The sequence below is a fragment of the Cetorhinus maximus genome, chromosome 19 (genome assembly GCF_964194155.1).
Source record: "Cetorhinus maximus chromosome 19, sCetMax3.hap1.1, whole genome shotgun sequence".
NCBI lineage: Eukaryota > Metazoa > Chordata > Chondrichthyes > Lamniformes > Cetorhinidae > Cetorhinus > Cetorhinus maximus.
This window is the reverse complement of record NC_135897.1, coordinates 65,173,173-65,188,491: the sequence shown is the minus strand read 5'-3', so window position 1 is coordinate 65,188,491 and position 15,319 is coordinate 65,173,173.

Here is a 15,319-nt window from a genome sequence, read left to right as displayed (position 1 = left end):
TGTTTAGGAGAATAAGAGGTGATCTTATGGGAACATATAAGATCCTGAGGGGACTTGATAGGGTGGCTGCTAAAAGGATGTTTGTGGGAGAGACTAGAACTAGGGGACACGATTTAAAAATAAGAGGTCTCCCATTTAAGATGAAGATGAGGAGAATTTTTTTCTCTCTGAGGGCCATGAGCCTTTGACACTCTCTTGGCTGGGGAGTGGTGGAGGCAGGGTGTTATGTTCCTCTGTCAGGTCACTTTGCTCAGTGAACACAGTTGCATGCCTATCTACTGATGAGTTAGTTGCTAAACAAGATACTGCAGATGCAGAGACCAATGTAAGATGAAGCACATGCTGTTTATTAACACAAGTAACAGCACTAACATGTGTGCTTCTCCAACTAGACCCTATTCTAAACTACTGATTAACATTGTAGCCCACGCTACACAGCAATTGGATAATACTGTCATGTAGTCAATCTGCTCACATTCTCTTAAAGGTGTATTGCACCTCAGATTACTACATCCCTCCCCCTTTACTCGAAAGTACAATTTACAATTTTTTACAATATATCAACTGTTTACATTAATAAGCAAATTCAGTCTCTCTGGAGGCTTCTTCAAATGTGTTTAACGTTGTAGTTCTATGACTTTGGATGGTTTGTCCGAGGCCTCCCTCTCAGGAGTTATTTGTTCACTAGGCTCTCCAGTGTGAACCTGTAAGTTTGCCTCTTCGGCTTTCTCAGAATCAACAGTTCCTACAGGCACTTCCAAACCAAGTGGAGTTCCTTCCACACGTGGTGTAGACTCCAGCGGGAATCCGTGCACCATCTTTCGGGCCTAATCGCATGCACTCCTTCTGCCCCTCCCCTCCAAGGTCAACAAGATGAAGGTCAATTGTTTAGGAAGGTTCACAAAATCAGGATGTTGGGCAATGCTAAATTCATCACGGTATGATCAGCTTCCTGTTGTGTAAAAATGTTTTTAAAAATTTTGGGCTTTGTTAGTAATTCCACTTTTTCTTCCTATGCATCTTCTTTTGATGGGTTTTCTTCTTGGCAGCGCTGACTTTCATCTCGGCCTTCTTTTCAATTTTCCTATTGGCTAGACTAGGCTCAGATATGAGCTCAACTTGAGTGAACTCAGCGGTTGAGTCTTCCAGCATTTCCTCTTCTGTCAGCTCCTTTGTAAAGCTTCTTGGCTTTTACGTAGCTGATACTTCAGCTCTTCCATTTCTTTTCTATATTTGTTAGTTGTTTCTTGGAGAATTAAGCATTGTTGTGTTTTCTTGGCTTATTTATTCTTCGTCTTGGCCAGAGATATGCTGAATTCTTTCTGTTCTTCCTCATGCCTTTTTAGTGGTACAAATTAGGATCTGAGGGAATCTTGCAATATGCAAAAGTCCTTCAGCAGGTTTTATTTTTCTTTTTGGAGGTTACTGACTTCAACTCGAACTCTTCTGAAGCGTCACCTCTACGAGTTCCATTTGTTGAGTCTTTACATACTCCTTATTCCAAACAGTAACATTTCCTGCTTCTGATTGAGATCTCAGTAGTCTCTCAAGATTAATCTCTCTTAACCAGTTCCTTCTGAGGAGATTCGGTCCTCTGCCTGCTGTCACTCTTAGCAGTAGATTAACAGACTGATTTCCATACTGTACTGGAACTTTGCATATACCTCTTACTGGTATGTCTTCACCAGTACACGTCTTTAATTCAGCACCTGAATTTTCCAGATTTAATGAGTGGTCTCCTCCATTCAGATATCTGAACGTGTGTTCCCCTATAACTGTCGTGGATGCCCCTGTATCCACCTCCATTCGGATGGGTTTCCTGTTGACTTCCACTGTCACGTAGATTGGCTCTGTTTTACCCATTTTTAAGTTGTTTAGTGAGTAAATATCTGACTGTTTCTCCTGATTCCTCTATTATGTGGATTTCACAATTTCTACCTTTCTGCTTAAAGTTTTGTCTTAACCTCGTCTTTACAATACTGTATAATGTGCCCATTACGATGCAAGTAGAAACACGATTCTTTTAAATTGTCATTCGCTTGCAAGCTGCCTGGTTCCATTTCTGCCATTATTATTGTGGGTTTTCTCTGTTAAACCATTGTTTTTCGCTGGTCTGATCATGGTGGCTGTTTCCTGTCTCTCCGTGGAGCCCTGTGCTTCCGCGCCATTTCTAACCGGTGCCTCCCTCCCAACGTGAAGGACGGTGCCATTTTGTGCTCCCTTGATTGCTTCTGAATCCCTGGCTGCTCTCCCTATTATGAGGGCCAACTCCAGGGCCTTGCTGAAGTCTAAATTCATTTCTGACAACTTTTTTGAATGGCATCTTCATTACCCCCACATACTAATCTGTCTCTTAACATGTCGTTAATTGATGTCCCAAACTCACAGTGCTCTGTCAATTGTTTTAAGGCTGCTACATAGCAAGTGACTGTCTCTTCAGGGGCGTGACATCGCAAATTAAATTTGAAACACTGTGTTGTTACCGAGGGTTTTGGCTGAAAATGGTTTTTCACAAGGTTTACCAACTCATCAAAGCTCTTGGAATCTGGGGCGTTGGTGCCGTTAGACTACGAATTAGGCCGTATGTTTTACTGCCAATGTCAATAAAAGGATTGCTCGCCTCTTCTCCTCCCTGATATGTCGTTGGTCAAAAAGAAGAACACGAGGCATTCAATATAATGTGACCTGTCATCGGTGGTCTGATCAAATGGTTTGATGCACCAAACTATGGCATACTAGAGGGAGATAACTTCAAAGACTATGATGAAGGCTGTACTTACAATTGCCTTGCAAGGTACAGCTGATTTACTTCTGTTTAATTTCTGTGGCTTTCTGTGGTGTCATTGACTGGTTGTGTTTTGCCTCATAATGTTTCTTCTGTCGGGTCACTTTGCTCAGCGAACACGGTTGCACACCTATCTACTGGTGAGTGAGTTGGTAAACAAGATACTGTAGTTGCAGAGACCAATATAAGGTGAAGCATATGCTGTTTATTAACACAAGTAACAGAGCACTAACACGTGTGCTTCTCCAACCAGACCCTATTCTGAACTACTGATTAATATTCTAGCCCACACTACACAGCCATTGGGTAATACAGTCATGTGGTCAATCTGCTCACATTCTCTTAAAGGTGTATTGCACCTCAGATTACCACACAAGGTCATTGAATATTTTTAAGGCAGAGGTAGATAGATTCTTGGCAAACAAGGGAGTCAAAGGAAATTGGGGTCACATGGGAATGTATAGTTGATGCCACAATTAGATCAGCCATGATCTTATTGAATGGCAGAGCAGGCTCAAGGGACCAAATGGCTTGCTCCTGCACCTAATTCATATGTTTGTATGTCAGCATCCTCATTCCTACTGTCTGTAACTCTTCCATTGTACTGATGCGTCCCCTATCTGAATGGTGCAGAAATGCTGTAATCATTGAGTCCTCTATCCTTTGTGAAACCACAGATTGTCCCTTTTGCGCCATCAAGGCTGATAGAAATGACTGCTTCCCCAAGAATTTTTTTTAAAGCAGCAGACATTTCATCCAATAGGGTGTCATTTTCTGAAAACTGGAATGGGGCCAACTAAGACCAGGAGCCTAACCATATGCAACACCTTAATACAATCCAGCAACTTAAATGTGAGCACTGAATAACAAATCTCCAAATTGAATTTTTACAATATTTTATCCAGTTGGTTAAAGTCCATAATATATTCCTCTATGGAATGATAGTCCATCTTTTTGACATCTTTCAAAATCTGACTATGCCTCATAGGCATCTAATAAAACATCTTTCCTGTAAATTTCATCTATAAAGCTTCATAGAGGATCCAAACCTTCCTCAGTATCCAAATGATGGGCATCCAACTCACAAAATACTTTGCTTCTGATCTTACTTTTGTTATGAAGCAACAATGCCAAGGCCATATGTTGTTTTCTGTTTGCTAAGGACCTTACCTGTGTCCACATATCCACTTCTTTCTTTCCACTGGTCAGAAGGTTCGGATTTAAAGAACATCAGTGGATAATCATGCCATGATAATTTACACTTGCATTCAGCTATACTTCACAAAAGTAACACAGATCACAATCTTCTGTCTGAAAAAAAAATTCTTAGTTTCCAACTTTCACCTTTAGGTAATGATCCTCTGCTTCCAAACTAAATCCTTAGTAGGCAGATGGTGATGTAGGAAACCAGACGCCAATCTTTTATTTAAAACTATATTTATTTGTAGAATGCAACATTACATATGTATGCTACCTCCCTTACCAACTCCAGTGTCCCAGATGTCTTTCTTTATACTCTTTTGAGCAAACTAAAAAAATTGGCCAAATTAACTAATTAACAACCCTTTAAAGGTGTAATGCAACTAAAACAAAAATTATAAAGGAAACTTATCAAATTAAAGTAATTCCTGGGGTTAATGATGCACTGCAGCTCCTGCGGCACCCACCAGTCATGAAAGGCGTGGGAGACCGTGAACCAACTTAGTCTTTTATTACACGGGGACTGCTACATGAAACACCCTCCATGCCAAATCCTCGATGGTAAAGAGGAGGACTCCTATGCAGAGAGCCCACTGCCAGGGGCCCCGTCACCTCCAGATGGCAGGGCAGAATGCCATGGCATGTCTGGATGGTTATGAGCGCGAGGAAGTGGAGTTTGTGCAGCAGCAGCCCATACAGGAAACCCTACCTCACAGAGTGGAATGGCACGCAGGGAATTTCTGCAAGACAGCTCAAAATGTGGAGCTGAGGTTCCCCAGGGAGGTTTCGGGACCTGGGGTCAAAGTCTTTCTCTATACTCTATTGAGTATACGAATAAAAATAACTACTTATCAAATTAACTAATAAACAAGTTAACAGCCCTTTAAAGGGGCACTGTGGCAAAAAGACAAAACTTTAAAAGAAACTTATCAAATTAAATTGAAATAACATTCCCAGAGCCTGCCCACCGGTTGTGTAATGCTTCGACCATACTGACGGACATTACATGCTCCCTTTGCAGGGATACCGGAGCGCAAATGTGGAGGAGGAGTAAAAAGTTGCCCCTCAACTGCCCGCTGCCTGGACCTGATAATGGCTGCCTTGGCCGTGCCCTGGAGCAGGCTAGTGAGGAGGTTCTCCATCCTGCCCCAGCCCCCTCACACCAGGTGGCCAAAAATCAGTAGTGATGGGCTGAATTATAAACAAAACTTGAGGAGCAACCCCCTCAAGTAGCTCGGACAACCTACATATACATGGAACACAGACTCCTCAAGGCCTCAGAAATTACAGGTGGCCTGGGAATCCATGAACCATCTTAATCATCCATTGCATGGGACTGCTGCGTGCAACACCCGCCACAACAAATCCCTGATGTAAAATGGGGGACTCCCATGGACAGCCTCCTACCAGGGGCCCCTGCCACCTCCAAATGGCAGGACAGAATGCCTTGGTGTGTCCTTACAGCTGACAAGGATGAGGAAGTGGAGGGTGGGCAGCAGCAGCCCGTACACAAAATCCCTGCACACAGAGTGGAATGGCATGGAGGGAATTTCCAGGAGAAGGCTCAAATTGTGGTGCTGAGGTCCCCGAGTGAGATTTTGGGACCCGGGGCCAAAAGTCTTTCTCTGTACTCTTTTGACTAAACCAATAAAAAAATAAATCAATTGCATCCGGGCATGAACATAACCATGGAAGAGGGGCAGCCAGTTGGGCTGAACAACCCCCTCAACCGCTTGCTGCCTGCACCTGTTAATGGAGCAGGCCAGCAAGGAGGTCCTCTGCCCTGACTGCCCTTCTGTGCACCGGGTGGCCAAAGATCAAGAGCATGGGCTGAAATGCAACCAAAACCTGAGGAGCAGCCCCCTTAAATAATCAAATAAGGGCTGCAACCTCGCACAACCTACGTAAAACGTGGAACATGGACTCCTCTAGGCTGCGGAAAAGACAAGCGGCCTAGGAGTCCGTGAACCACATTAATCGTTTGTTGCACATGACTGTTGCGTGCAATTCCCTCCATGCCAAATCCCTGATGGTAAATAGGAAGACTCCCATGTAGAAAGCCCCCAACTGCGGGCCCCCGCCACCTCAGGATGGCTGCTGAAGGCGAGGAAGTGAAGAGTGTGCAGCAGCAGCCCATACAGGAAACCACTTTGCAGAAAATGGAAAGGCACAGTGGGAATTTCCGCGAGATGGCTCAAATTGTGGGACTGAGGTCCCCAAGGAAGATTTTGGGACCAAGGGCCAAAGTATTTATACTCCTTTTAAAGAAAAAAAAACTCAATAAATTAAACTAAAAATCAATAAATTGGGCGGGTGGTGACAGCCCTTGGTGGAGCACTGTAACTAAAACAAAACCGTGAAAGGAAACTTATGAAATTAAATCAAAATGTAATTTCTGGGGATGATGATGCACCCCAGTCCCCACAGCGCCCACCGATTGCGGAAGGACTCTAGCGCACTGGTGGACACCGTATGCTCCCTCTCCGGGGCCACCCGGCCATGAATATAGCCGCAGTCGGGCTGGGCGACCTCCTCGATGGCCTGCTGTCTAGACCTGTTGATGGTCACCTTGGCCAGGCCCAGGAGCAGGCTTACCAGGAGGTCCTCCTCCCTCCCTGCCCCCCTCTGCACCAGGTGACCAAAGATCAGGAGTGTGGAATTGAAGTGCAACCGAAAATTGAGGAGCAGCCCCTCAAAAAATGAAAGAAGTACTGCAACCTCGGGCAATCTATATACACGTGGAACACGGACGCCCCTTGGCTACAGGAAACACAAGCGACCTGGGAGCCCGTGAATCACCTTAACCTACGATTGCATGGCACTGCTGCATGCAACACCTTCCACACCAAGTCACTGATGGAGAAAGGGAGGACTGCCGCGTAAAGAGCCCTCCACTAGGGACCTCCCCCACCACCAGACGATAGAACAGCATGCCATGGCATGTCCTGACGGTGGAGGAAGGCAAGGAAGTGGAGGGTGTGCAGTAGCTGGCCATATAGGAAACTCCTCTGTGCCAACTGTAAAGGCACGGAGGGAATTTTCACAAGACGGCTCAAATTGTTGGGCTATGGCTCCTGAGGGAGGTGTCGGGACTCAGGAGCGATGTGAAATTCAGTCCAAACATGGGTCAGCTCGGATGGAAGTTCACCACACGCCTGAGCCGCCTCAACACCACGAGTGCAGTCAGGCCCGAGTACCACCGTTTTCAGGCTGTGGATGGCTTTGGCTGCAAGTTGGACATTAACTGGCGCTCGCCTGGTGAGTTCATGCGGCGTCATTCGTCCATTCCTCCACCAGCCAGCAGTCCCCAAATCGGGTTGCCCTTGGGACCGAACTCTCTCTTCCGCCAGCCATCATAATCCATATTAATAGAGGTGCGGATTCCTGAGCAGCGGCTCTCTGGCGATAGCCACTACTCCTAACAGGAGAGAACTCTGGCGTGAGGCAACCATGTTCCAGACCTTAATTAGTTTCCTATAGAAGACTCCTGCAGGGAGGCATGGAGACCACCGCCCCTCCGCGCCCCCCCCGCCCCTGCCCTCGCCACCCCCCCCCCCCCCCCCCACCCCCCCACCCCATCGGCCAGCTACCAGTTTGCCGGCACTATTCTATTCCTGAACTATTTTGCTACAGGCCAGTTCAGGGAAAGAACCTCAGGTGGCTTGTTAAGAAAATTTAAAAGCCAATTATGGCCAATTATCAGAAGCTGCTGGGTGGGCCACCTATGGATGCCTTTGAGGCCCTACCCCCTCCCCCACCCCCTCACAGCCCACTTACTCACAGCTGTGCCCATAGGTTGCCCTATGAAGGGGTTTCCTCCCCCTGTTTTTAATTGGATGAAGAATGTGCCCTCTGGCCAGTAACTGGCCAATCAAGTAAAATCGCTGATTGGGTGACTGGTCCCAAGACAGTGTGGAGTCGGGGATCCCCATTTGATCCCAATGTTGGGGTCCTGGCTCAAAATGCCAAATTCTCCCAGAACGAAAAAACAGTGAAAACTGGGAAATAAGAATACTGGTCCAAACTGGTCTTGTATACTTTAAAATGGAACACCAGTAAAAACTGGGAAATAAGTGTACAAACTGGCCTCTGCCCAGAGGTTCTGAAAATGCTCAAAGGTGATCCACAACAGCTACCCAGCGATATGATTGTGCAGTTACAGCATAAAAAGTTTACATGGGACATTTCCATTATAGGTACCGACATAGGACTTTATAGTGGAAAATGACACAACAATGTGACAACCTTTGAAAGCACAGTGATACAGTCAACAAGTCTATGTAGACAGAAATGTGTAGAATTTCTGTGGTAGTCCTCCCGTTGGCTGGTGTGAGTTTATAATAAGTGGCGCAAGTTTATAATAAGTATAAAATAAAAGCAGACATTTTGAATATGCAAAGTCTTAAGCAAGTGAATACATCTTAAATGATAAATCAGCCAGTGGGCCTCAGCTCTCGGGTACAAAGGGAAGGAGTCAGGGAACTGTGATCCTGAGTGTCTGCCTACTTTACATTATCCTGGGATTTATAGGACTTTTTTTGATGGGGAGGGGGCACAGGTTGGTTTCATGCGAAGAAGATACCAGCAATTGGCAATCTGTAGAAATGGAGAGAAAAAAATTGTGACCATTAAGGAACATGGTTTCAGAGTGGTAGGCAAATAATATATTCCATACTGAATGATGTAATTCTTCTGTCCTTGCACCTGGCATGAGTAACGCTCATGAGAGATACACTAATAATATTATAGAAATATCATTATATCTGTTACTATTTGAGGTTACCACAAGCTGTCTAATGAGGAGTGCCTAGATTAGCTTTTGAAGAGAGAAAAATGCCTTGACAGTTTAGGTTTATGGTGGAGGTAGATAGTATGGGAAACTTTTAAGGGAGAATAGGAGAGATTTTTTTGAGTTTTTGGTACGGGCTGGATGGACAACTGTTTTTTTCCCTGTACACAAGTTCCAATGATTGCTTCTTACTGGATTTCCATCAACAATACGAAGACCTACAAAGAGGGAAAGTGGATAGTAGGTTTATCACACCTCTGACCTGTCCCTAATAGTCTGATCTGGAACTCTGGTAACATTTGTATTTATTGACCCTTGATATGGGGTGAAATATCACGTATTTGGCAATAACCCCATGCGCTGCTGTTGTTTGAAAGAAGAGTTACCATTGTTGATAAAGTCCTGTCCCCAGTGATGGGGGTTAGGAAGGGAATCACTCACATTAAATACTACAAGAAGACAGACGATAGATGCTTTTTTTAAAAAAACATCAGAGGAATAGCATGTCTAATCCAATTGATGAAGAATTACTGCATAAAGTCCCTCATTTAATACACTGTATAGGTTTTTAGGCATATGCTGCCACCTACTGAGTGTCTCAGCTAATATTATGTGCAGAGAAGGAGGAATATTTTCAGTCTTAGCTTTGTTTGATTCAGATATATTAGTTATAAATTACATTAATAAACATCAAATCCCAATGAGTCCTTTCAAGCACTGCTGATATTTATTTCTCGGTGTCTGTTTGGAAAGCTGTAATGTAATCTGCTATGTTTGTTATTTTTACGTTTATGATATTGAATTTGTTTTAGATTCTGCAATTCTGTATGAAGAAAAAATTACCAGTCAGTGGCCAGTACATAGTAAGGACTTTAACCATATAACACAGGACCAATAATGTACCCTGTATATTTCAAATACATCTGAATGGTTTGTTATGTTGGGTGGTATATAAGCAGTATTCTTTATTGTTGATGATCTTTTTAAGTACCTCTGTACTTTAGGACACACAGACTACCATAATCCTGTCCCTTGAGCCAGATCTGGGAAACCTTATAGGTAAGATAGGTGGACAATTTTCTGTTTCAGTGAATCAATCAGCTCAGTTTTCTACTAGGCTAGGACTGCTTTGAAATTCCCTTTAAAGAATTGTTATCTGAAAGGCACTTTAAAACATGGTTGTGTCTATCCTTTTTGCAGCTTACAACAACAAATTCATTTGAGATTGCTGATAAACACACCCGACAATGACTGTGCCTAAATCAATATTGGCAAGGTGTGAGATCAGACACTCTCACATTACAGATGAAGAGGATTAAATTACGAACACCCTCTCTCAGATATTTGACATTTAATTATCTTTATCCTGTGGGTTTGTAAATCTAGTTTTTCGTTTGGAGCTGTAGAGACAAGAAGATATAGCTGTTCAAAAAAGTGGAGTATATTTATATAGGATTTGATATGTAGCATGCATACCGAGCAACTGTGCTTCATAGAAGATCCATTTGCTAGTGGCTCTAAGTATTTTTAAAATTTCTTAAAAACTGTTGGCCAATAGGAATGATGTTAGTTGAAGTATTTTGATCTTTTTTCTGCTGGAAGATACCAGATGCTATTTGAACTCAGTGAAGACAGTGAAAGGATATGTATAGGCAACATTGGTCTCATCATACACACCTAAAATTTATAAAAACATCTTTCAGAGTGCTATATTTTTTAAATCACTTGAGGTACAACTACAGGAGGATCCTGACTGCACTATTCTAAATAATATGTTAATAGCAACTGGATTTGAGTATTAGTGTTCTTAAATCAAAGAGAACCTTGACTGGAGTACACATGCACTGTAGATTTCTATTTGCTGTGCTGATTTTAATTAGCACAAAGAAAGGTGCAAGTGTTCTGGATACATCAGACAAGAAAAAGTCAAAAATCAGATCAGTGATTTTTATTCTTCCAGTTTCAAATGGTGTATGTTGGGCAGCATTTGTTCCATTAGATGGCAACAAAAGTCTAGTATTATAACAATGATGAAATGAACAATGTTTCTTGCTGCTTGCTTTTTCCACTGCACAAAGGCATTTTGCTCATCACGGACTGTCCTAACAGCATTTAATATTTTTTATTCAGAAGTAAAACCATAACTTGTGATTTCAACCCTAGCTATCATTTTTAGTACAGTTTTCTTGCATTCCTGCTCATTTTAATTTACAAATGAAGGAATTAAGGTCTGCTTGCTAATGATATACCACCAGTTTTGTATGATATAAAACATATATTAAAACCATGTTTTTAAAACCATGAATTATTATTATTAGGATAATAATCATGCAACTTAAAACTAGAGTGTGTCAGGAAAATAAGGCTTATTAAACCAAAGAGGAAATCCCTTTTTTATTATTTGCTATCAAAATGTAGACAACACTGTCAAAATTACATTATATTGTCCCTCTCCAGTATCCCTGAAAAGGTGCAGGAGGGCCTTCTGCTTGTAGTGCTGCAATTCTCGTGGTGATGGCACTCCCATGATGGTGTTAGATAGGGAATTCCAGGATTCTGACCCAGCAACGATGAATGAACATTCAGGAACTTTAGTAGTCTCGGTGTCATTGTTTGGTTCTTTGCAAAATGTCATTTATGTTACAGAGAAATTCATACTCAAAGAGACTGTACAGCAGTTCATATGTAAGTAGTGATTATAGTCTTTGTTCATATAAAATGTCAGTATTAATTTGGCAAGAGCAATGGATTAGCATATATAATGTTGCTGTATTTAAAATAATTCAGTAAAATGCCCATGTTTGAAGTGAAAAAGCTTTTGAATTATTTTGTGTTTCTTTTATAATTGTATAATTGCAAATATTTGGAGAAGTTTTTCTCTTCTTTCCTCCCCGCTTCTCCTGAAGCTGGTGAAAATTGTTGGGGTACAATTCCACAGTGCATTGGCAATGCTCTAGTACCATGTCGAAATACATCCCGGCAGTGGATTTCAGCTATTCAACAGCACAAGGCATTGCAGTGACTCTGATTCTTTTTCATCTGACACCCACAGCTGGGGGCATTTGATAGTGAGCAGGAACAGGAAATCTGATTTCCATTGCCCCGCCCCAACACCCCCCACCTGAAATAATTTCTCTGGTCCAAGGACATTAGGACTAACTTTGGCATTTCTGCCACCATGTCAACTGAGATGAATTAATTCCATACAGCCCAGGAAGCAAAGGCACGGCTATTCCAGTTTTAGGGCTACACTGGGCAGAACATTTACCCACTTAATCACTACAGAGCAGTTTTTTTAAAGAAAGAAAGTTTATTGAGAAGAATTAAATTAAGGTAGTTGAGAATGACATTTTGTAATCAAACATGTAGAGAGCTACAATGTGCACTTGGGAAAATACTTCACACACTATTTAACATGCCTCCTGTGATGTTGTTTAGATGTATTTTTACATTTTGAATTAAAACTTTCTGACCTACAAACTCCCCAAGGCAGGATGAGAATGCGTTTGTTAAAAATGCAGATTTGATTACCTCATCAATGCATTCTAATCCCTCTGATTCCTGCCATCAGAGAATCTTGCTCAAGATGGTTGTTAGACTGGTTCCTTTAACTCCAATGCTGTATGTGTACATTTTATTTACTAACCTAATACTGTAAAAGTGTTATGCCATAATGGAATTTGGAGTTAAAAATAAACAAGATAAACAAGGCCAGACAGTTGTATGAAAATTTTCAGAACAGGCTTTACTTGGTCAATGGCAGATTGCTGAAAATTAAATTCTGAATAATGCAATCAAATGATCTGCTGAATACAAGAAGGACATTGGCAACAATATTTTTGAGCTCCTAAAAGAGCTTTAATATCTATGTACCAACAAGCCTTAACTTTGTTATCTAAGGCTCCTACATATATCTGTCATTGTTTCCCAAGACATACTTAAAAAACATAACTGATGACTATAGTTAGTAAAAATAAAACTTGTATTGCGCCTCTTTCTCTATCTTTAGACAGATTGATATTTTCTGTTCAGAAACGAGCAGCATGAAGCCGTACTGAGTGCTCTACTTTAATTTAGACTAGGAATTAAAATATTGCAAATAGCACAAAGAAACCCATATGCAGGCTACATCACTGAAAGCTAATGATTTTGTAAGCGTGAGAAGGAGCCCAGCTTTTCAAGATAGTTCTCCACACAGTGAAACATGCCGGCTAATGCCTATCTGAGCCTGTTTGACAATTACCACTTGCAAACGTAATTAAAAGATAATTTATGAATACTGAGAGAGCATTATGGGAAAGAGTAAATAGGTGCTTATCGGGACACTGAATGAAGTTAATCTGCTTCAGTGACAATTCTCATCTCTTATCAGAGCTTTTAACTGTTTCTGTTTGTTTAGTTTTTTTGTTCAGGTTTGTTAGTTATTTCTGTATGTTCACTTCTCTCTGCTTTTCCGTAGTTCATATGTTTATCACTAAAATAATAACTATCTATTTCAGTATTAATAATATTTTAATGGTTTTATGTTCAAATCCTTGTGGTTTGTCAGCTATCAGGTCATGCAAAGTCACTATTTGCTTAATTTTGCTTGTTGAGTTATTCTTCTTTATAATCCACTTTTTCAAAACAGCAAGAAAACGTTGAAGCTTATTTTGCTGCAGTGCGGTAGAAATTCCCCCTATTTCATAAGAAAGAATTGGGTGTATAAAAATCATTTTGAGAAATCTAAGAGTGTTTACAATTAGTTGATATGATTGTCTTTAAAATGTTGAAAAGAATAGAGAATATTGAGATTAGTATTTATTGCATTATCCCTCAGTTGTAACATATTTTACAGGATAGGTTTGATTAAATCTTATTTTGCTGCTTCAAACTCGGATCCATGGGGTCACCTTGTAAGCCTGCCTATTCACCATGAGCAATAGACCTGCTGTAGTTTTGAATTTTGCAGTGATTTAATAAAATTATTTTTTAATTATTGCAGTGCATTCCAGTTATGCCAGGATTGAGATGTGATGATTATGACTGAGGAATACTTTATATATTAAAATTAACTACTTTTGTAAGGTGGGATAATTTTTGACTTGCATCTATTTCCCTGCATTTTAGTTTTAATTAAAATAAAATAAATGGTACATTATATTGAGTTATTTCCCACCATGCTGTGCTTAATGTAAGACGCTTAATTAAGCTGAAAGCTTTTTATAGCATTAAAAGCAATTCAAAATTCAATATTATGGGTATGAAATTCAAAGAAAAAAATTTATGAACAAACAAAATGTGTTCATTCTAAATCATTTCTAATATGTGGATGAAATGTCCTCCTGGAAATGAGACATAACACACATAAGCGATGTAAGCATTGTGACTGGAAATGAGAACAATGTAAACATAATATCAAAAGCGAGAGCTGTGCAATCTTGCAATATGACAGATTATCGTGTCAGAGTGTATTTTCCTATTTACACCTACTCTCTAATTTTTTCGATGTGCTGAAGTGGAAAAGAAGGCCATTTTTATTGGAGCAACATATCCAATGTGTAGAACGTTCTATTAAAAATAACTGTTTGTATGGATAAATAAACATAAAAGAAAGATAAACCAATCTCATTTTGGGCTTTCATTTTATATAACTGAATACCAGTTAATTAAATTAAGATTATAGCACATAAATAGAAATCAAAATCTCAGCATCATAAGGAAAACTTTCATGCTAACCCTTCTTTTGGACAGTATTTTAGATCTTTCTATTTCTCAAAACTCCTGTGTCATTAGTTTAATCTGCATCTGTTAGCTGAAAATGATGTGTGCAGTGCCCTGCAGTTTGTATTTGTTAATTAACACAATGCAAAACAAGCCCTTTGATTTGGTGCATTTTCAAGTTTTTTGGAGCATGATAAAATATAGTCAAAAATATCATTAAAATGTAGTAGTGAAATTAGATACATCTGTTTTAACAGATATATTACTGACTTGGCGTTTACAGCAGAGTTTAGTATTTTTAGATTTAAGATAGTTATTGCAGTAATTCTGGCATTTACTCACAAAAGCGCACATAATATGTTGAATAAACCCATTCTGAAAGAAAGCAATAATTACCCAACATTGTAACAATGGGTGGAATGAATACATGGATAATATCTCTTAAGACTTAAATAAAATGAGTATGTGTATTCATGAATTCAGGAATGAAGAATATTCAGTGTTTGAAATAGTGGCATTTTATTACTTTTGATTGTTTATTTCATATTAATTGAATCATTTATTAAATTACAAATATTTTGAAATCTTAAATTGTTTTTATTTTATATCAACAATAGTAAACATTTACATAATGCCCCTCACGTTAAAGAATTTCTTGAAACACTTAACAAGAGCTGGACAGTGAGAGGGACACAGAAAGAAATTTTGAAGGTGGGAGAAAGACTGATGACGTGGTCAAAAAATGGAAGACTTTTTGCAGTCTTTTAAAGTCAGGGTTGTAGGTAGCAAGACGAATTATTTTAAGGAGAGAATGCCAGAGACCAAGGTCGCAATAATCAGAC